A 20,836-nucleotide genomic window follows, 5' to 3' on the forward strand; every position below is an offset into this window, starting at 1 on the left:
TGGACAGGCTTGTCAGCGGCGTGACTTCGGCCCATCACGGGCCAGAGAATCACCGTGGGGGGCCCACCGACTGGCGCGGCATGATTCCCGTCCCGCCGAATGTTGGGTGCCGGAGAATTCGGGACATGGCGGGGGCGGGATTGACGCTGGCCCCGGGCAATTCTCCAACCCGGTGTTGGGTCGGAGAATCCCGCCCCTTGAGCTTAACTTTAACTTTGCCATTGAACCCAGTGACTCTTCAAAGACCTTTTCATACTTGTTCAGAAGTTGTTGCTGATCATTCTTTGAATCAACCAGTTGATTCACAACGGCCCAGTTGAATTTCATCTTTCTCATCCATGATCCAACAGACAAGGCTGGGACACTTCCTTGGACAACGTGGAGGGGCAACGCCATTAACTTCCACATTCACCATGATGTATCCCGAACAGACGACGGAATGTGGCGACTGGGGATTTTCCACAGTAACTTCACTGAAGCTGACTTGTGACAAGAAACGATTATTATTATTATTATTATTCAAACATTTCACTCAATCGTAGAGTTCCGTACACATCACCAGCTCACCTAGATACCAACAGGCCAACGATGAGGCCAAACTGGATGGGTCCAGATGGTCAAGGCCATGTTAAGGAAAATGAAGCCACCGATCTGGCCTTGTTTTGCGACTTCACAGTGCACCTTGCCGGTTAATTGGCCAGTCAGCCTGAAATCTATGATCGGGGGCCGATTCAGGCCTGGCAAGTTTAAGATTCAGGCCCATGAAGCTACCAGCGATTGTCATGAAAACCCTTCTGCTTCACTAATGTCCTTTAGGAAAGTTAATCTGCCGTCCTTACCCGGTCTGACCGACACGTGGTCTAGACCCACGGTAATAGGTCTCTCTTAGCTGCCCCTTTGAAAAAGCTCCGACACTCAGCTCAAGGGCAATTAGGTATGAGCACCAAATGTTGGCCCAGCCAGTGACAACCACAGCCCAGGAAAGAACAAAAATAAAAGGCAAGATCCAGCTTCAGTTTGGTTTAGGAGCTCAGTATCAGCAACCTCACACAAAGCCCATCCCAGGCTTCACTGTCAGAAATACCGATGGATAAATGCTTTGGCTCAAAGTCAGCCATTCCAACTTGGCAGTCGTCCATCGTCACAACAAGACCAGGATGTTGCTAGAGACTGAAGGCTTCCCATGTAGAATTCCCAATATAGAACAATGGGGTCAGAGAGGAAAGGATTTGGCCAGCTGTTTGCAGCCCGCTGGATGATTGATTATCCGATGACCACAGATCAGCCAGCCATGACACCGCAGGAACAATGAAAACTCTCCCTATTTTGTGAAGGCCAGAGGGTGGAATCATGAGCACTCCCCCATAGCGAGGTAGGTTGCAGAGGGTATGTAATGGGTGTTAAGAATCATAGAATCCCTACAGTGCAGAAGAAGGCCATTCAGCCCATTGAGTCTGCACCAACCCTCTGACGGAACAGCCTACCCAGGCTCATCCCCCGCCCCACCCAACCTTGGGACACTAAGGGCAATTTAGCATGGCCAATCCACCTAACCTGCACATCTTTGGACTGTGTGAGGAAACCGGAGCACCCGGAGGAAACCCACGCAGACACGGGGAAAACGTACAAACTCCGCACAGATAGTCACCCGAGGCAGGAATTGAACCAGAGTCCCTGCGCTGCGAGGCAGCAGTGCTAACCACTGTCATCCCACCTCCACTCCGATTACCTCCATTAAAGGAGGTCTGGTGGATCGCCTTCCCACCCTGCTGCCAATCGAAGCCCATCAGTGAGCAATTAAAGACCACTTTAAGGGCCTCATCCCATCACATTAACCGATAGGTGGGTGTTGGGGAACTCACCATGTGGCGTGCACAACATTCTGTGCGGGCTATGGGGGAATGGGTCTCTCATTCAAAGGCACCCAGTGCCTGATGGAAGGACCCGGCCTCGGGAAGAGGGGCCTGGTAAGAGCCTGATGCACCATCTATAACCACGAGATGAAAATGGTGAAACTACTGAGGCTTTATTACACAAGATGTTGTGCCTCCTGTAGCTGGAACCAGAATGGGAACAGAGCAGGAGCTCACACTTTTATACGTCGCCGTATTTACCGTGCTACCTGTAGTACAGTGGCAGTACCGTAATACGCGTAGTGAGTTACCAGTGGTGTTCACCACATTCACCCCCGTTTAGAAAAACGTCCAGTGAGGGTGCAATGTTACAGATTGAGTCTGTCGGGGGCCTTGACCCTCCACCGCGATCACCTCAGTCCTGGTGGTGATTTGAGCGACGATGTGGTTACCTGCGACTCCGGGAGCGCGTTGTCCTCTCCTTTGTCACCCAGTAGTGGATCCGTAGTAGAGGGGGCGGACGCTGCTGGGGTGGGGGGCCGCGGTGAGGTTCGCTGGTGGGAGGGTGGGCGGCGCAGGGGTGAGGGGAGCAACCAGAGGGGAAGGGGACGGTACCAGGTCGGGGGTGGGGACAGTTGTGGGTGGGGACCCAGCCGCTGCCAGGTGTCCTGTCGCCCGTCGGGGTGTGCCCCGTAGGCGTACTGTGGGTTCGCTTGGAGGAGGTGGACTTTCTCAACCAGGGGATCCGATTTGTGACTCCTCACATGCTTCCAAAGCAGGACAGGCCCAGGAACTGTCAGCCAGGTTGGGAGCGAGACCCCGGAGGTGGACTTCCTAGGGAAAGCAAACACATGCTCGTGAGGGTCTCATTAGCAGCAGTGCACAGGAGCGACCGGATGGAGTGGAGCGCATCGGGGAGGACCTCCTGCCAGCGGGAGATTCCTTGACCGAAGGGCCAGCAGGACGGCCTTCCAGACTGTCCCGTTCTCCCTCTCCACCAGCCCGTTTCCCTGGAGGTTGTAGCTGGTCATCCTGCTCGAGGCGATGCCCTTGCTGAGCAGGAACTGACGCAGCTCATCAATCGTGAAAGAGGATCCCCGATCGCTGAGGATGTCGGTGGGGAAACCGAACAGAGTGAAGATGCTGTGCAGGGCCTTGATGACCGTGGCAGATGTCATGTCGGGGCATGGGATGGCGAACGGGAAAGGGGAGTACTCAATTACATTGAGAAAGTACACGTTGCAGTCGGTGGCGGGGAGGGGCCCTTTGAAGTCCATGCTGAGGCGCTCAAAGGGGCGGGAGGCCTTCACCAGGTACGCTAGATCTGGCCGGTAGAAGTGCGGATTGCACTCCGTGCAGACTGGGCAGTCTCTGGTTACGGTCCTGACCTCCTCGATGGAGTAGGGCGGGTTGTGAGCCTTGATAAAATGGAAGAACTGGGTGAGCCCCGGGTGGCAGAGGTCATCGTGGAGAGCCCGGAGTCGGCTCACTTGTGCACTGGCACATGTACCGAGTTTCCCCCGGCGATCCAAGATCTCGTAGTAAAAGGTGGAGAGCTCGATCCTCTACCTCAAGTTCTTGTTGTTCTTGATCTTGCCCCGCTGCGTATTGCTAAACATGAAGGCAACAGACCATTGGTCAGTGAGGAGAGTGAATCTCCTTCCGGCCAGGTAATGCCGCACAGCTTCCACAATGGCTTGGGCCTCCTTTTCGATAGAGGAGTGCCGAATTTCTGAGGTATGGAGAGTGCGGGAAAAGAAAGCCACGGGCCTGGCCGCCTGGTTGAGGGTGGCGACCAGAGCCACGCCCGATGCATCGCTCTCCACCTGAAAGGGGAGGGACTCGTCGACCTCATGCATCGTGGCCTTACCGATGTCGACCTTGATGTGGTTGAAGGCCTGGCCGTCAGAGGGAAAACTGTGGATTTGATGAGTGGGCGGGGCCTTGTCCGCATAATTAGGGACCCACTGAGCCTAATATATGAGAAAAACCCCAGGCATCGTTTCAGGGCCTTGGGGCAGTGGGGGAGAGGGAATTCCGGGAGGGGGCGCATGCGGTCGGTGTCGGGCCCCAGACTCCATTTTCCACAACGTAGCCAAGGACGGCTAAGTGGTTGGTGCGGAAAACGCATTTCTCCTTATTGTACGTGAGGTTAAGGAGGTTGGCGGTATGGAGGAATTTTTGGAGGTTTGCGTCGTGGTCCTGCTGATTGTGGCCGCAGATCGTGACATTATCTAGGTACGAGAACGTGGCCCACAGCCCGTACTGGTCAACGATTCGGTCCATCTCTCGCTGGAAGTCCGACCCCATTGGTGACGCCGAAGGGAACTCTAAGGAAGTGATAGAGGCGGCCATCTGCTTCGAAGGCAGTGTATTGGCGGTCCTCCGGGCAGATGGGGAGCTGGTGGTATGCGGACTTCAACTCAACTGGAGAAGACTCGATACTGCGCAATCTGATTGACCATGTCAGATATGGGGGGGAGGGGGTACGCATCGAGCTGCGTGTACCGATCGATGGTCTGACTGTAGTCAATGACCATCCGGTGTTTCTCCCCAGTCTTCACTACCACCACTTGAGCTCTCCAGGGGCTGTTATTGGCCTCAATGACCCCCCTCCCACAGCAGCCGTGGGACCTTCGACCTGATGAAGGTCCTGTCCTGTGCGCTGTACCGTCTGCACCTCGTGGCGACGGGTTTGCAGTCTGGTGTGAGGTTTGCAAAAAGTAAAGGCGGGTCGACCTCAAGGGTCATGAGGCCACAGACGGTGAGGGAGGCAGGGGGCTGTCGAATTTCAGAGTAAGGCTTTGGAGGTGGCATTGCAAATCGAGATCTAGTAACAGGGCAGCACAGAGATGGGGGAGGATATAGACAGGGCCGGCTCAAGGCACCGGCAACTCGGGCAGTCGCCCGGGGCGCCATGTGCTAGGGGGCGCCAGAGACTCGGGTTCCGCGCATGCGTAGTTGGGCCGGTGCGAACCAGCTCATGCGCGGTGGCCGCCCTCCCCCAGGGCGCCCCCCCCCCTCGGTCCGCCCCCCACCCCTGGCTCGGTCCGCCCCCCCCCCGCTCAGTCCGCCCCCCCCCGCTCAGTCCGCCCCCCCCCCCCCGCTCGGTCCGCTCCCCCCCGCCCCCCCCTCGGTCCGCTCCCCCCGCCCCCCCCCTCGGTCCCGCCCCTCGGTCCCGCCCCCTGGCCCCGCCCCCCCTCGGCCCCCCCCGCCCCCCCCGCCACCCCCCCGCCCCCCCGCCCCCCCGGCCCCCCCCACCCCGCCCCCCCGCCCCCCCCGCCGCCCCCCCCCGCCCCCCCGCCCCCCCGGCCCCGCCCAGCCCCCGGCCCCCCCAGGCCCCGCCCCCCCGGCCCCCCAAGGGCGCCGAAGTTGAGCTTGCCCGGGGCGCCAGCAACCCTAGGGCCGGCGCTGGATATAGAGTCTGAAGTTGCTGAACTCACGCCCTGAACGGAGAGGGTGATGACGCAGTACCCCCTGGATTTGTACAGAATGGGATCCGGAGGCCAGGGAGATTTTCTGGGTGACGGGGAGGACCGGGAGGGAGCAGCGCTTTATCGTAGTGGGGGTGGATGAAACTCTCTGTGTTCCCGGAGTCAGGTCGTCTCGTGCCCGTTGATCTTCACAGTCGTCGTAGCGGTCGCGAGTTTGCGGGGCCGAGACTGATCGAGGGTGATGGAGGCGAGCTGCGGAAGATCATAGATCATTGAATTTACAGTGCAGAAGGTGGCCATTCGGCCCATCGAGTCTGCACCGGCTCTTGGAAACAGCACCCTACCCAAGGTCAACACCTCCACCCTATCCCCATAACCCAGTAACCCCACCCAACACCAAGGGCAATTTTGGACACTAAGGGCAATTTATCACGGCCAATCCACCTAACCTGCACATCTTTGGACTGTGGGAGGAAACCGGAGCACCCGGAGGAAACCCACGCACACACGGGGAGGATGTGCAGACTCCGCACAGACAGTGACCCAAGCCGGAATTGAACCTGGGACCCTGGAGCTGTGAAGCCATTGTGCTATCCACAATGCTACCGTGCTGCCCCTTGTTGGGAGATGCTGGGCTGATCGGCGGTGGTGGAGGTACAGCAGGCCGTGAACGGCCAGGCGAGCAGAGGTCCTGAGGCATGGTCCAAGATGGTGCCGAAGATAGCGGCACCCACGGGGCGCACAGAGCGGGCGGCATCCAAGATGGCGGCGCCCACAGGCTGCACGTGACAGGTGGTGGAGAAGATGGCGGCGCCCCTACATCGCACATTGTGGGTGTTCGCAATGCTGGGCCTGGAAACTGCAGCGACCGATTGGGCCAGGCAAACGGAGACAAAGTGTCCCTTCTTCCCATACCCATTGTAGGTCGCGCTCCGCGCCGGACAGCACTGCAACACCCCTCACGCATGCACCGGTCGTGCCAGAAAACATGGCACCAGCTGTGCTGGACCGTTTACCCCAACCCTGACCCACAGCCCACTACCTGGCTACCTCCACCACTCGCCCCCAGCCCTTGCAGAAGCACCCCAGTCAGCGGCACGGATCTCGCCCGGGTGTGGCACTGCTGGACACTGTCCGCAGCCGGCACGCTAACCTCACGACCACTGGGACCACGCGTGGCCTGCACCATCGGGAACTCGGCCCATCAGAGACGGAGCATCGCGGGTGGGCCGGCGTGCGTCCCAGTGACACTGATTTGGAGGAGGCAGAGAATCGGCAACCGACATCAAACCGGCACCTGCCCCAAGTGCGGCATCATTGCGATCCATTCTCCACCCGATCGCTGTTCTCGATTTTGGCATCAAGCTACGGAGAATCTCGCCCAATGTCTCTAATCATCTACTCCCCGGAAATCATAGTAAAATTCAATTGGGCCACTCTTTGCAAACATAAAAGCAAGTGATTGCGGTATCGTGGCAAATGTTGGGGTTGAAAGAAAGATGATCTTACTTTTACAACATCTTAATTGCACAGTTTGCAGCCACAAATTCTGTCTGGACCCGATGGGCTGAATGGCCTCCTTGTGTAACATATGTTTCAACAACTCAAATGGATGTTTGGGCATAGTTTGCGGCAGATACTCTACCTCAGGTTAAAGTTATGTCTTGCATTTGGAATCACTGATGGCATTGTGGTTTTAATTCAGGCCTTGTCTGGTTGCTATGGCGAGATTCCAGAAAGAACAGTCCTTCTGGGTTGAGCTCGTTGGGACAATGTGGAGAGGTTTAACCTGAGGTAGAGTATCTGGCGCAAACTATGCCCAAACACCCATTTGAGTTATTGAAACATATGTAACACAAGGAGGCCATTCAGCCCATCGGGTCCTGGCCCGCTCTCTATCGAGCAATCCATACAGGCCTGTTTCTCCACTCTTTTCGCCCTGCCCTGGAGGTTTATTTCCCTCAAATGCCAATCCAATGTCCTTTTGACATCTTTCATTACCTCGCTTTGCTTTGAGAAATGTCCCCCACCACCTCCCACATTTTTCCTCAAACACATTGCGGTACGGTAAAAAACAAAATCTACCCAAAACCGGCACCGTCAAGCAACATGGCGAAAATATAACGCTTCAAAAAGAAATGTTGCTTTTTAAAATACGTTCCTTGATATAGTTGATGTAGTGGCATTGGAGACAGTTCAGAGGAGGTTCACTGGATTGATTCCAGAGACGAGGGGTTGGTCTTATTCAGCGAGATGGAGCAGTTTAGGCCAGCTCCAGGGTCCCGGGTTCGAGTCCCGGCTTGGGTCTCTGTCTGTGCGGAGTCTGCACGTTCTCCCCGTGTCTGCGTGGGTTTCCTCCGGATGCTCCGGTTTCCTCCCACAAGTCCCGAAAGACGTGATTGTTAGGTGAATTGGACATTCTGAATTCTCCCTCAGTGTACCCGAACAGGCGCCGGAATGTGGCGACTAGGGGCTTTTCACAGTAACTTTACTGCAGTGTTAATGTAAGCCTTCTTGTGACAATAAAGATTATTTATTCATTAAAAAATGTACTCTCTAGAGTTTAGAAGAATGAGGGGTGATCTAAATGAGGTATACAAGATGGTTAAAGGTATTGATAAAGTAGACGTGGAGTGGATGTTTCCTCTTGTGGGGTGTTCTAGAACGAGAGGTCATAGTTTTAGAACAAGGGGCAGCAAATTTAAAACAGAGATGAGGAGAAATTACTTCTCCCAAAGGGTTGTGAATCTGTGGAATTTGCTACCCCAGAGTGCGGTGGATCCTGGGACACTGAGTAAATTTAAGGAGTTGATAGACAGATTTTTAATTACTAAGGGGTTAAAGGATTATGGAGGATGGGCAGGAAAGTGAAGTTGATGCCGAGATGAGATCAGCCATGATAGTATTGGATGGTGGAGCAGGCTCGAGGGGCTGAATGGCCTACTCCTGCTCAGTGTTATTACAGGTGGTAAATATGCAGTAAATGGAAGAACGCTTAAGAGTATTGACAGGCAAAGGGATGGGGTGTACAGGTCCACAGATCACTCAAAGTGGCAACCCGGTGGAGAAGGTAGTCAAGAAGTCATAAGGCATGCTTGCCTTCATTGGCCGGGGCATTGAGTATAAGAATTGGCAAGTCATGTTGCAGCTGTATAGAACCCTAGTTAGGCCACACTTGGAGTATAGTGTTCAATTCTGGTTGTCGCACTACCAGAAGGATGTGGAGGCTTTGGAGAGGTTGCAGAAGAGATTTACCAGGATGTTGCCTGGTATGGAGGGCATTAGCTATGAAGAGAGGTTGGATAAACTCGGTTTGTTCTCACTGGAACGAAGGAGGTTGAGGGGCGACCTCAAAGCAATCCACAAAATGATGAGGGGTACGGACAGATTGGATAGTCAGAAGCTTTTTCCCCAAGGTGGAAGAGTCAATTACTAGGGGGCATAGGTTTAAGGTGTGAGGGGCAAGGTTCGGAGGAGATGTGCGGGGGAAGGTTTTTTTTACACAGAGGGTAGCGGGTGCCTGGAACTCGCTGCCGGAGGAGGTGGTGGAAACAGGTACGATAGTGACATTTAACGGGCATCTTGATAAATACATGAATAGGATGGGAAAAGAGGAATACGGACCCCGGAAGTGTAGAAGATTTTAGTTTAGACAGGCAGCATGGTCGGTACAGGCTTGAAGGGCTGAAGGGCCTGTTCCTGTGCTGTACTTTTCTTTGTTCTTATCTATTTAACAATAATAATAACTTGGTAAACTTTGTTTAATGTCGCTGAAATGAGTTTATCACAAACAAGTATTTTGAATCATACAGCACCTGTGAGTAATCAATTTTTTTAAATGACTGAGAATAACTTTAAAGGGAGTTAGATTTAGGTAGAGTACAGCAGTGACTTACTTAGTTTTCTTTTTGAAGAATTCATTGACATACTGTTCCATATTGTCTAAAAGTGCCTGTGCTCCAAAAGAAGCATCTTGAACTTCTTAAGCCTCCATACTGACCGGAATCTCTGGGTGGTAGTATGGGGAAAGGGAAAGTCACCATAGTCTCAGGTGACCATGGGCTACTTTCCCCTTTGAGGGGGGAGGGCTGACAGGTGGTGATTTAACCTGAGGCTCACACCTCAGACGAGGGGCAAGGTTGAGTAGACGGTAAGGGAATTGAACCCACACTGCTGGCTTTACTCTGCACCATCAAACAGCTGTCGAACCAAGTGAGCTCAACCAGCCCCTAATGCAAGCTGGGGTTATGGTAAGGGAGTATGGCCTTCTTCGATCACAATCTTCCCTTTAAAACTAACGCAAAATACTTTGGTACCTGGCTTCGCAATGGTGCTGAAAATTCCAGAATCATTTGCGTCGACACCAATATCACAGATTGTGCGGAAGAAACCAGTGCAGTTAAGTGGAAAGTCCAAGTTAGTATTTAACCCCATGCTGTAGGCTGCAGAGGAGATTTACCAGGATGTTGCCTGGTATGGAGGGAAGATCTTATGGGGAAAAGCTGAGGGACTTGAAGCTATTTTCGTGAGAGAGAAGAAGGTTAAGAGGTGACTTAATAGAGGCATACAAGATGGGGCAGCAGGGTAGCATGGTGGTTAGCATAAATGCTTCACAGCTCCAGGGTCCCAGGTTCGATTCCCGGCTGGGTCACTGTCTGTGTGGAGTCTGCACGTCCTCCCCCTGTGTGTGCGTGGGTTTCCTCCGGGTGCTCCGGTTTCCTCCCACAGTCCAAAGATGTGTGGGTTAGGTGGATTGGCCATGCTAAATTTCCCATAGTGTGCTAATAAAAGTAAGGTTAAGGGGGGGGGGGTTGTTGGGTATAGGGGTGAGTAGGGTGATCGTGGCTCAGCACAACATTGAGGGCCGAAGGGCCTGTTCTGTGCTGTACTGTTCTATGTTCTATGATCAGAGGATTAGATAGGGTGGACAGTGAGACCCTTTTTCCTCGGATGGTGATGTCTACCACGAGGGGACATAGCTTTAAATTGAGGGGAGATAGATATAGTCATAGAATTTACAGTGCAGAAGGGGCCATTCGGGCCATTGAGTCTGGACCGGCTCTTGGAAAGAGCCCCCTACCCAAGGTCAACACCTCCACTCTATCCCCATAACCCAGTAACCCCACCCAACACTAAGGGCAATTTTGGACACTAAGGGCAATTTATCACCTAACCTGCACATCTTTGGACTGTGGGAGGAAACCGGAGCACCCGGAGGAAACCCACGCAGACACGGGGAGGATGTGCAGACTCCGCACAGACAGTGACCGAAGCCAGAATCGAACCTGGGACCCTGGAGCTGTGAAGCAATTGTGCTATCCACAATGCTACCGTGCTGGACAGATGTCAGAGGTAGGTTCTTTACTCAGAGAGTAGTAAGGGCGTGGAATGCCCTGCCTGCAACAGTAGTGGACTCGCCAACATTAAGGGCATTTAAATGGTCATTGGATAAACATATGGATGATAATGGAATAGTGTAGATGGGCTTTAGAGGGGTTTCACAGGTCGGCGCAACATCGAGGGCCGAAGGGCCTGTACTGCGCTGTAATGTTCTATCCTTCTGTTGAATGTTGGCACCTCCACAATGGTCCAGCAGCAGCAGGAAGTCAAGCTTTTAACAAGTCCCTCAGCCGCCTTAATTGGCCTCAGCCAATAGGAGAGAAGGTGGCAGGGTATTCTGTCACTTAACTAGCAATTCAGTAAATAAACCAGTAACGAAATGGGTTCAAATCCCACCATGGAGCTGCTGAAGGTTAAATGCAATCAATTAATTAAAAAGAAAGAACCTATAATTGGAAGCTAGCCTCAGCAATGGTGGCCAAGAGCAATCATCAGTTGTTGTAAAAACCCATCTGGTTCATTGATGCCCCTGGGGGAAAGGAAATCTGTCGTCCTTCTCTGTTCTGGCTAACGTGTGACTTAACTGCCTTCTGAAATACACAGAAACAGAAATAGAAGCAGGAGGAGGCCATTCGGCCCTTCGAGCCTGCTCCGCCATTCATTAAGATCAGGGCTGATCATCGTTCAATACCCTGATCCTACCTTCCCCTCATGTCCCTCGATGGGCCGAATGGCCTTACTTCCGCTCCTATGTCTTATGATCCCTTTAGCCCCAAGAGCTCTATCTGATTCCTTCTTGAAACTACACAACGTTTTGGCCTCAACTCCTTTCTGTGGTAGTGAAATGGCCGAGCAGGTCACTGGGTTCAAAGGGTGTTTGGGTGGACACATCTCATGAAGTAATTTTTTTAATGCTACAGTCTAACGCTGCCCTCAACTCAATTTTGGACATTGTCACGTATGACATCATTGCCATTCTCGTGGTCACCAGCCTCCATTCCAACCTGATTCAGCCTAAGAAAACCAGGCCCTTTAACTCTACGTTCACCTCCCCAGGAGCTACCTGACCTGCTGGGCCTTCCCAGCATTTTCTATTTTCTTATTGTGCCTTAACCAACAACTTGTTTAGCTTTAGAATGATCTCCAAAGTGTTCCTACAGAGCAGAAGGAGTCCATTCGGCCCTTCGAGTCTGCGCCAACCCTCGCCAACGCCGAGGCCCACACTCCCACCCTATCCCCACTTAAGACGCACATCTTTGGACTGTGAGAGGAAACCGGAGCATTCTCTCTCTCTCTCTCTCTCTCTCCTTCTCAAAATACATCACTTTACCTATTTCCCCAACTTAAGTTTCATCCAACTTGTTCGTTCAATTAACCAACTGAAATGAAAATGAAAATCGCTTATTGTCACGAGTAGGCTTCAATGAAGTTACTGTGAAAAGCCCCTAGTCACCACATTCCGGCGCCTGTCCGGGAATCGAACTGTGCTGCTGGCCTGCTTGGTCTGCTTTAAAAGCCAGCGATTTAGCCCAGTGAGCTAAACCAGCCCCTGACTGACTGACATTTTACCAAATTCACTTACAATTCTCTTTGTAGTTAGCCATAATTCATGCAGAGCAAGCTCCCACCACAGGACCATAAGACACAGGAGCAGAATTAGGCCATTCGGCCCATCGAGTCTGCTCAGCCAATCGATTGTGGCTGATATGTGTCTCATCCCCATTCTGCGGCTTTCTCCACATGACCCCTGATCCCCTTATTAATCCAGAACCAGTGATGCCACGATGATAACAACCCGACAATCTGGTTTTAGTTCTGAAGATGGGTCATAATGGATTCGAGACATTGGGAGGGATTCTCAGCGGGAGGGAGGGGGCCCGCCGTTTGTTGGCGACGGGATTCGCTGCTCCCGCTGCTGTCAATGGGAATCCTCATTGAAGCCACCCCTGGCTGCCGGGAAACCCGCAGGAGAGAGTCTGCTACCAACAGGGCCACAGAACCCACCGCAAGTGAGCGGCCGGGGAATTCTGGCCATTGATTCTGTTTCTCTGTCCACTGGCGCTTGTCCAGCATTTCCTGTTTTTATATTATCCTGTTTTCTGCAGTTGGTTGGGGAAGAAATATCTTCAGTGGGCACCGGGGAAAACGCCCCAGTCTTTGAAAGGTGCCATTGACAAATCAAGTTCTTTACCCGTCAGTCTGGCCTCAATAAAACTCGAGAGGTATTTGTAGGTATAGTATTATTTATTTTTAAACAACTTGCAAGGCTGACCCGCTCTATAGAGATTCAGAACACAGGCAGTCTCCTGAAGCTCCTAGAGCCAAGTGAAATCAGAGACAAAGAGAACTCTGCACAGACCATTCAAAAGGCATCAAGTTTCACATACAAGATTCCCATAGGTCATCCTATATACCTCCTGACCTGGCCATATATCCTGATTGGCTCACTTTGCATTCCTCAACCCTGGGCCTCTTGTTACCCAGCATCCTTTTCACCACCCTGCACGAGGATCCCTTCCCCCCCCTCCCCCCCCTAGCCATGCTTTGCTGAATCCCTTTGTCCTTTGTCTGTGAGCTCACTACTATCAGACTGGCTCACATCTACTTTATTCTAACTAATAATCCTATTTTATATCACATTTGTTTGTTCAATTCCTCACCATGGGATCCTCTAGACCCACCAGAAAGAGCTGGTTTAGCTCAGTTGGCTGGGCAGTTAGTTTGTGATGTGGAGCGAGGCCAGCAGCGTGGGTTCAATTCCCATACTGGCTGAGGTTATTCACGAAGGCCCCGCCTTCTCAACCTCGCCCCTCGCCTGAGGTGTGGGTGACCCTCAGGTTAAACCACCACCCGTCAGCTCTCCCCCCTCAAAGGGGAAAGCAGCCTGTGGTCATCTAGGACAATAGCGACATTACCTTTTTGGGTGGCGGCATGTGGTTAGCACTGCTGCCTCATGGCGCCGAGGCCCCAGGTTCGATCCCGGCTCTGGGTCACTGTCTGTGTGGAGTTTGCACATTCTCCCCGTGTCTGCGTGGGTTTCACCCCCACAACCCAAAGATGTGCAGGGTAGGTGAATTAGCCACATGAAAATTACCCCTTAATTAGAAAAATTAATTGGGTACTCTAAATTTATTTTTTAAAAAACAAACATTACTTTTTTTTAACAAATTGCCATCTAACCAGTTGTAAAGCATTCCTGCTTTTTTCAGGAATGAATCAGAGAGTCAGAGAGGTTTACAGCATGGAAAAAAGCCCTTCGGCCCATCGTGTCTGTGTTGGCTATCAAACACCTATCTGCTCTCATCTCATTTCCCAGCACCTGCTCCATAGCTTAATATGCTCTGGTGTTTCAAGTGCTCATCTGAATACTTCTTAAATGAAATGAAAATCGCTTATTGTCACGAGTAAGCTTCAATGAAGTTACTGTAGCCCCTAGTCGCCACATTCCGGCACCTGTCCGGGGAGGCTGGCACGGGAATCGAACCGTGCTGCTGGCCTGCCTTGGTCTGCTTTAAAAGCCAGCGATTTAGCCGAGTGAGCTAAACCAGTTGTGAGGGTTCCTGCCTCTACCACCCTTTCAGGCAGCGAGTTCCAGATTCCCACCACCCTCTGGGTGGAAAAGGTTTTCCTCAATCCCCTCTAAATCTCCTGCCCCTTACCTTAAATCTCCGCCCCTGGTTATGGACCCTTCGACTAAAGGTTCCTTCCTCTCCACCCTAATGTGGAGGGACTCAAAGCCCCTGAGTGTAGAGACCTGGGTTAGTGACATGGCTGGGTTCCTCAGTCTCGAGAAAATAAAGTTTGCCTTAAGAGGGTCAATGTTAGGGTTCTCCCGGAGGTGGCAGCCGTCCGTCAACTTTCTCGGGGAAAATTAAAATGTCAGCAGATGCAGAATTCCAAAGGGGGGGTGGGATTGTTGTTGTATGGTTGGGGTGTGTGAGGATTGGGCTGCGGCCGGGGTGGGGGGGGGGATGTTTATTTTACAAATACATTAATAATATATTGTTTTTAAATAATAATTTTGTACATCTCAGTCAGGTCCCCTCTCAGTCTTCTCTGCTCCAGCCAAAACAGCCTCTCTTCATACATGAAACGCTCCAGCTCCAGGCAACATCCTGGTTGTGACATTATCATAAATGTAAAAACTGTAAGGGTTAATGAAATGTCTAAATCAACCATTAGGGGGAGCTGGAGGTACAACTATATAAAGGCATTGATGCTAAGCCTTGTGGGTGAGAAGTTATCATAGAATTAACAGTTCAGAAGGAGGCCATTCAGCCCAGATAGTCTGCACCGGCTCTTGGAAAGAGCACCCTACCCAGGGTCAACACCTCCACCCTATCCCCGTAACCCAGTAGCCCCACCCAACACTAAGGGCAATTTGGGACACTAAGCGCAATTTATCATGGCCAATCCACCTAACCTGCACATCTTTGGACTGTGGGAGGAAACCGGAGCATCCGAAGCAAACCCACGCAGACACGGGGAGGATGTGCAGACTCCGCACAGACAGTGACCCAAGCCGGAATCGAACCTGGGACCCTGGAGCTGTGAAGCAATTGTGCTATCCACAATACTACCGTGCTGTCCTGGAAAAGGCTAGAGTACAGACTAAAGGAAAGATAGTGTGAGTGAGAGCAGATCATAGTTAATGTAATAGTGTTGAGATTAGCAGTAGATGAGTGTAGATTATATGTTAATTATCAACCGTGTATTGTATAGGAATAAGCATCGAATCCAAATTAGTAGTGTTAATACATTTAGAGCTTTGTTCAAGTTAAAGCTTTGTGATCTTTCCGAACATTACGCCAACCATCCTGAATTTTGCAACACAGGGAACACCACACTGGCGTTTTATACAGCTTCATCATAACCTCCCGACTCTTTTATTCTATGCCTCGGCTAATAAAGGCAAGTATCCAACAAATAAAAGCCTGAAAGATTACCTCACCCTCTGGTTTCACCTCATCCAATTAAAATACTGGCTCACATTGTGTACTTGCTTGTTCAAACATTCTTCGACTTTCCGCACTCTGACCTTTTAGCCTGCAGTTAAACAGTTTAGCTCTTTTAATTAACAGGAAAGCTAGAATTGCCAGTTATAAACAAGCAGCTAATGAACTGGGAGAGCAATGCGAGCTCCCATTAGAAACTTGCAAACTGCAAACCGTGCCCAGAAGGGAACTGGTCGGGAAAAAAGTCATGTGTATATTCCCAGGTTCCGGTGACGTTAATTCGCTGTGGGCAAACCAGGACTGGGAGAGAAATGTTTGGACATGACTGGATTTGACTGCACGCTTGTCAGCACTCCAGAGTTTTACACCCCGCCTCATGACCGAAGGTGAATAATTTGAACGTTCTCCACTCCCCGTCCACCAACCTCCCCCCCACCCCACTCCCCCACCCCCCCCCCACCCCGCCCCCTCCCCCCTGCCGCAAGACCGCAAAACAGCTGTGGATCAGTGGGCGGCAACCCTGCCTCTGAGTCAGTTGTCTGTGAGTTTGCGCCTCACCCCACAGACTTGAGGACATACTCTAGAATCATAGAATCATAGAATTTAGTGCAGAAGGAGGCCATTCGGCCCATCGAGTCCGCACCGGCTCTTGGAAAGAGCACCTTACCCAAGGTCAACACCTCCACCCTAACCCATACCCCAGTAACCCCACCCAACACTAAGAGCAATTTTGGACACTAAGGGCAATTTATCACGGCCAATCCACCTAACCTGCACATCTTTGGACTGTGGGAGGAAACCGGAGCACCCGGAGGAAACCCACACACACACACACGGGGAGAACGTGCGGACTCTGCTTAGGGTCTGACATTCCAGTGCAGTCCTGGGGGAGTACACTGCACTCTCAGAGATTGCTGCTTTCTGTGGGCGCGACATCTGTCCTCTCCAGGTGTATGTTGAAGTGCCGAGGCCCCCTTTTCCGAAGGAGAGCTGGGAATTTCACGCCGCTATCCACATCTATTGCAACTGACGTCTCAACAGACGTGGGGTAAATTTACCCCATCGCTGTTTGTGAGGCCAGAGATCAAAAAGGTTACAGTAACAAAGAGAGAGACTTGAAAACTCAAGGTTTTCACACAAAGGAAGGTTAAAGGGCTACAAGATGGTAACTAACCGATCCGGCTGCTGGGGGTGGGTGGGGGGAGTTTTAACTTTATTATAAAGGGGGGCTATAAAGTGGAATTTTCGGCTATGTACAAATCTGTTGTTGCAGCAGAGGCCATAACTTCTATCAGAATTTGATAACTGCTCGAAAAAGTGGGATATGTGGATTGGACAGGAGAGCGAGACACATTCGGCAACACAGTTCTTGAAGGTATGAAATGAATTGAAAATGAAAATCTCTTATTGTCACAAGTAGGCTTCAAATGAAGTTACTGTGAAAAGCCCCCTAGTCGCCATATTCCGGCACCTGTTCGGGGAGGCTGGTACGGGAATTGAACCGTGCTGCTGGCCTGCCTGGGTCTGCTTTCAAAGCCAGCGATTTAGCCCAGTGTGCTAAACCAGCCAGTATGGGCCATCAGGGACAAGCAGCAACAGGGCGGCACAGTAGCACAGTGGTTAATAATAATAATCTTCATCAGTGTCACAAGTAGGCTTACATTAACATCACAATGAAGTTACTGTGAAAATCCCCTCGTCGCCACATTCCGGCGCCTGTTCAGGTACACGGAGGGAGAATTCAGAATGTCCAATTCACCTAACTGCACGTCTTTCAGGACTTGTGGGAGGAAACCGGAGGAAACCCACGCAGACACGGGGAGAACGTGCAGACTCCACACAGTGACCCAAGCCGGGAATTGAACCTGGGACCCCGGCGAGGTGAAGCAACAGTGCTAACTACTGTACTCCCATGCTGCCCTTAGCACTGCTGGCTCACAGCTCCAGGGACCCGGGTTCAATTCCAGACTTGGGTGACTGTCTTTGTAGAGTTTGCAAGTTGTCCCCGTGTCTGCGTGGGTTTCCTCCGGGTGCTCCAGTTTCCTCCCATAGTCCAGAGATGTACGGGTTAGGTGGATTGGCCATGATGAATTGACCCTTAGTGTCCAATGCTGTGCAGGTTTGGTGAGGTTATGGGAATAGGGTGGGGGGAGTGGCCGATGTAAGGTGCTCTTTCAGAGGATTGTTGTACACCCACTGCGACAAATGGCCTCCTTCTGCACTATGTACGTATTTTTAAGGGGCATTTAGCGTGGCCAATCCACCTACCCTGCCCATCTTTTTGTGTTGTGGGGGTGAGACCCACACAGACACGGAGAGAATGTGCAAACTCAGCACGGACAGAGACCCGGGGCCGGGATCGAACCTGGGTCCTCGGCGCCGTGAGGCAGCAGTGCTAACCACTGTGCCACCAGGGATTTTTATACTGACCTTGCCAAACATCCCAATAAAGAATTTTTAAATAATGTATAAGAAGATGGATTTGATGGACAAATTCCTCAGTTAAAAGTTTGGACGTTCAACAGTGCACCTGCCCAGGTAAACTTTCCAGTCTCACACACCCATCACAGGAAGCATCGCGGGTGACACGGAAAATTTGTCAGATCGTTTAAAGGTTGACCTCAGAGATGGGAATTTCCGGGCTTGGGAATGAGCGCGACCGGAAAATCCTGCTCTCCGTATCGGCTTTGAATCAGCATCTATTGGGGGTCCTGTGTCGAGGAAGGATTGAGCTCAGCCTAGCCACTGTCCTCAGGCACAGAGCGACCACAGACGTTCAGGATTGGTAGCTCTGCACTTTTATGTCAATCAGTGCCTCCAGGATACACAGAAGGTAAGCTTCAAAGGCACAACATTCCTGCCCTAAACCACATCCTGTCTTGGATTTCTCAGAAGTATTCCTCTCGCTGAAAGCCGTCACAAAAACCTAATGCCGCTCCTAAACGAGCAGCAGCAATTAAATTAAACCAATAACTTTGGATGTACTTCAAGAACGGTGTGAAAAACCTCCGTTTTGATCCAGCATTGTGAAGTGCAACGATAGAGGAAGTGAGTGCGGTTGGACCATCCAGGGAGGCGCAGTCGTAAGGTGTGAGATAATGATAGTACAAAGGTCAATGTATGGGGACCATCAGCTATGATGGAGTGAGAAGGGGTAGAACGGGAATAAACTACAGAAAAAGAGCTGGAACAGCATTTCAGGAAGGCACCGAAGGAGTTCAGGAAACTAATATTCCGCTAAAAATAAAAACAAGTTAGCAAGTAAAGGATGCTGTGGTTAAGCAAAGAGGAGCAAAGATTAATTTGAATTAAAGACTATATGCGAGACACATCATAAAATCCTTACAAGGGCAGGAGGAGGCCATTCAACCCATCGAGTCTGCCATGATCTTTCGAAAGAGGACCCTCTTTCCTAAGCCTAATCCCTCACCCTTTCCATGTAACCCCAACGAACCTTTGGACAGTAAGGGACAATTTAGCATGGCCAATCCACCTAACCTGCATAGAATCACAGACTCCCTACAGAAGGAGGCTATTTGGCCCATCAAGTCTGCACCTGCCCTTGGAAAGAGCCCCCTACTTAAGCCCACACCTCCACCCTATCCCTGTAACCCTGTAACCTCGCCTAACCTTTTGAATACTTTAGGATAGCCAACCTGCAGATCTTTGGACTGTGGGAGGAAACCGGAGCACCCGGAGGAAACCCACGCAGACACAGGGAGAATGTGCAAACTCCACACAGACAGACCCGGGTCCCTGGCACTGTGAAGCAGCAGGGCTAGCCACTGTGCCACGATACATGAACAACACCTTCCAATCGGGCAACCTTTACCAGCTGGAAGGACAACATAAGGAGCCCCACCACCTCCAAGTTCCCCTCCAAGTCACTCACCACCCCAACTTGGAAATATATTGGCCGTTCCTTCACTGTCACTGGATCACAATCCTGGAACTCCCTCCCTAACAGCACTGTGGGTGTACCTACACCACATTGACTGCAGCAGTTCAAGAAGGGGCCGCACGGTGGCACAGTGATTAGCCTCACAGCACAGCTCCAGGTTCCTGGGTTGCAGTCAGGCCTCGGATCACCGTCTTTCTCCCCGTGTCTGCGTGGGTTTCCTCCGGGTGCTCCGGTTTCCTCCCACAGATGTGCAGGTCAGGTGGATTGGCCGTGATAAAATGCCCCTTAGTGTCCAAAAGGTTAGGGAGGGTTACTGGGTTATGGGGATCGGGTGGAAGTGTGGGCTAGGGCCAGGTGCTCTTTCCAAGGGCCGGTGCAGACTCGATGGGCCGAATGGCCTCCTTCTGCACTGTAAATTCTATGAAGACAGCTCACCACCATCTTCTCAAGGACAATTGGGGATGGGCAGTAACATTTAGGCTTTGCCAGTGGTGTTCACAGCCTGTGAAGGAATAAATATTTATTTTGAATTCAGGGAGAGGATGGCAAAAGGGAACGTACCGATCTTGGGGGAAGAGATTAAAAGGAAAATCAGAAAGGGAAAGAGGAAAAATTAGATGAAAATATCAAAGGATATAAAACGAGTAAAATATTCTACTAGTAAATAAATAATAAATAAGGGACTGTTTAGCACACTGGGCTAATTCGTTGGCTTTGAAAGCAGACGAAGGCAGGCCAGCAGCGCGGGTTCGATTCCCGTACCAGTCTCCCCGAACAGGCGCCGGAATGTGGCGACTAGGGGCTTTTCACAGTAACTTCATTTGAAGCCTACTCGTGACAATAAGCGATTTTCATTTTCATTTTCATAATGCAAGAGGAATTAAGAGGAACTAGACCAGTAAAGGAAGTACAAGAGAAACTCACAGAGGTATTGACACGGCAGGGATATGGATAGATATATTGCCCTGGTTATCAGTGAAGAAGTTCAAACAGAGGAACTGTCAGCAGTAATTAAAAAAGAAAGACTTGCATTGATACAGCATTGGGCATCCCACAGTCCTTTACAGCCAGCGAAGTACCTTTGAAGTGTGGTCACTGTTTTGCAATCTCGGAAACACAGCAACCAATGTGTGCACAGCAAGCTCCCACGAGCAGCAATGTGATAATGATCAGACAATTGTTTTTTGTGATGCAGATTGAGAGATAGGTATTGGCCAAATCATCATAGAACATAGAACATAGAACAGTACAGCACAGAACAGGCCCTTCGGCCCTCGATGTTATGCCGAGCAATGATCACCCTACTCAAACCCACGTATCCACCCTATACCCGTAACCCAACAACCCCCCCTT

General features: G+C 51.3%; 1 protein-coding gene across 2 annotated transcripts in view; it reads right to left on the minus strand.

Annotated features, from left to right (window-relative positions):
• pdlim1 (PDZ and LIM domain 1 (elfin)) overlaps positions 1–20,836 on the minus strand; it is a 144,765-nt gene that overhangs the window by 114,703 nt on the left and 9,226 nt on the right. Inside the window, exon 1 of one of the 2 annotated variants that reach the window (XM_038783022.1) lies at positions 15,579–15,597. The exons of the other annotated variant lie outside the window; for it this stretch is intronic. The gene's annotated coding sequence lies outside the window, so the exon portion shown is untranslated. Of the gene's footprint in view, positions 1–15,578; positions 15,598–20,836 lie in introns of those variants that run through there. 2 annotated transcript variants of the gene reach the window in all.

This window comes from Scyliorhinus canicula, chromosome 22, assembly GCF_902713615.1.
Source record: "Scyliorhinus canicula chromosome 22, sScyCan1.1, whole genome shotgun sequence".
Taxonomy (NCBI): Eukaryota; Metazoa; Chordata; class Chondrichthyes; order Carcharhiniformes; family Scyliorhinidae; genus Scyliorhinus; species Scyliorhinus canicula.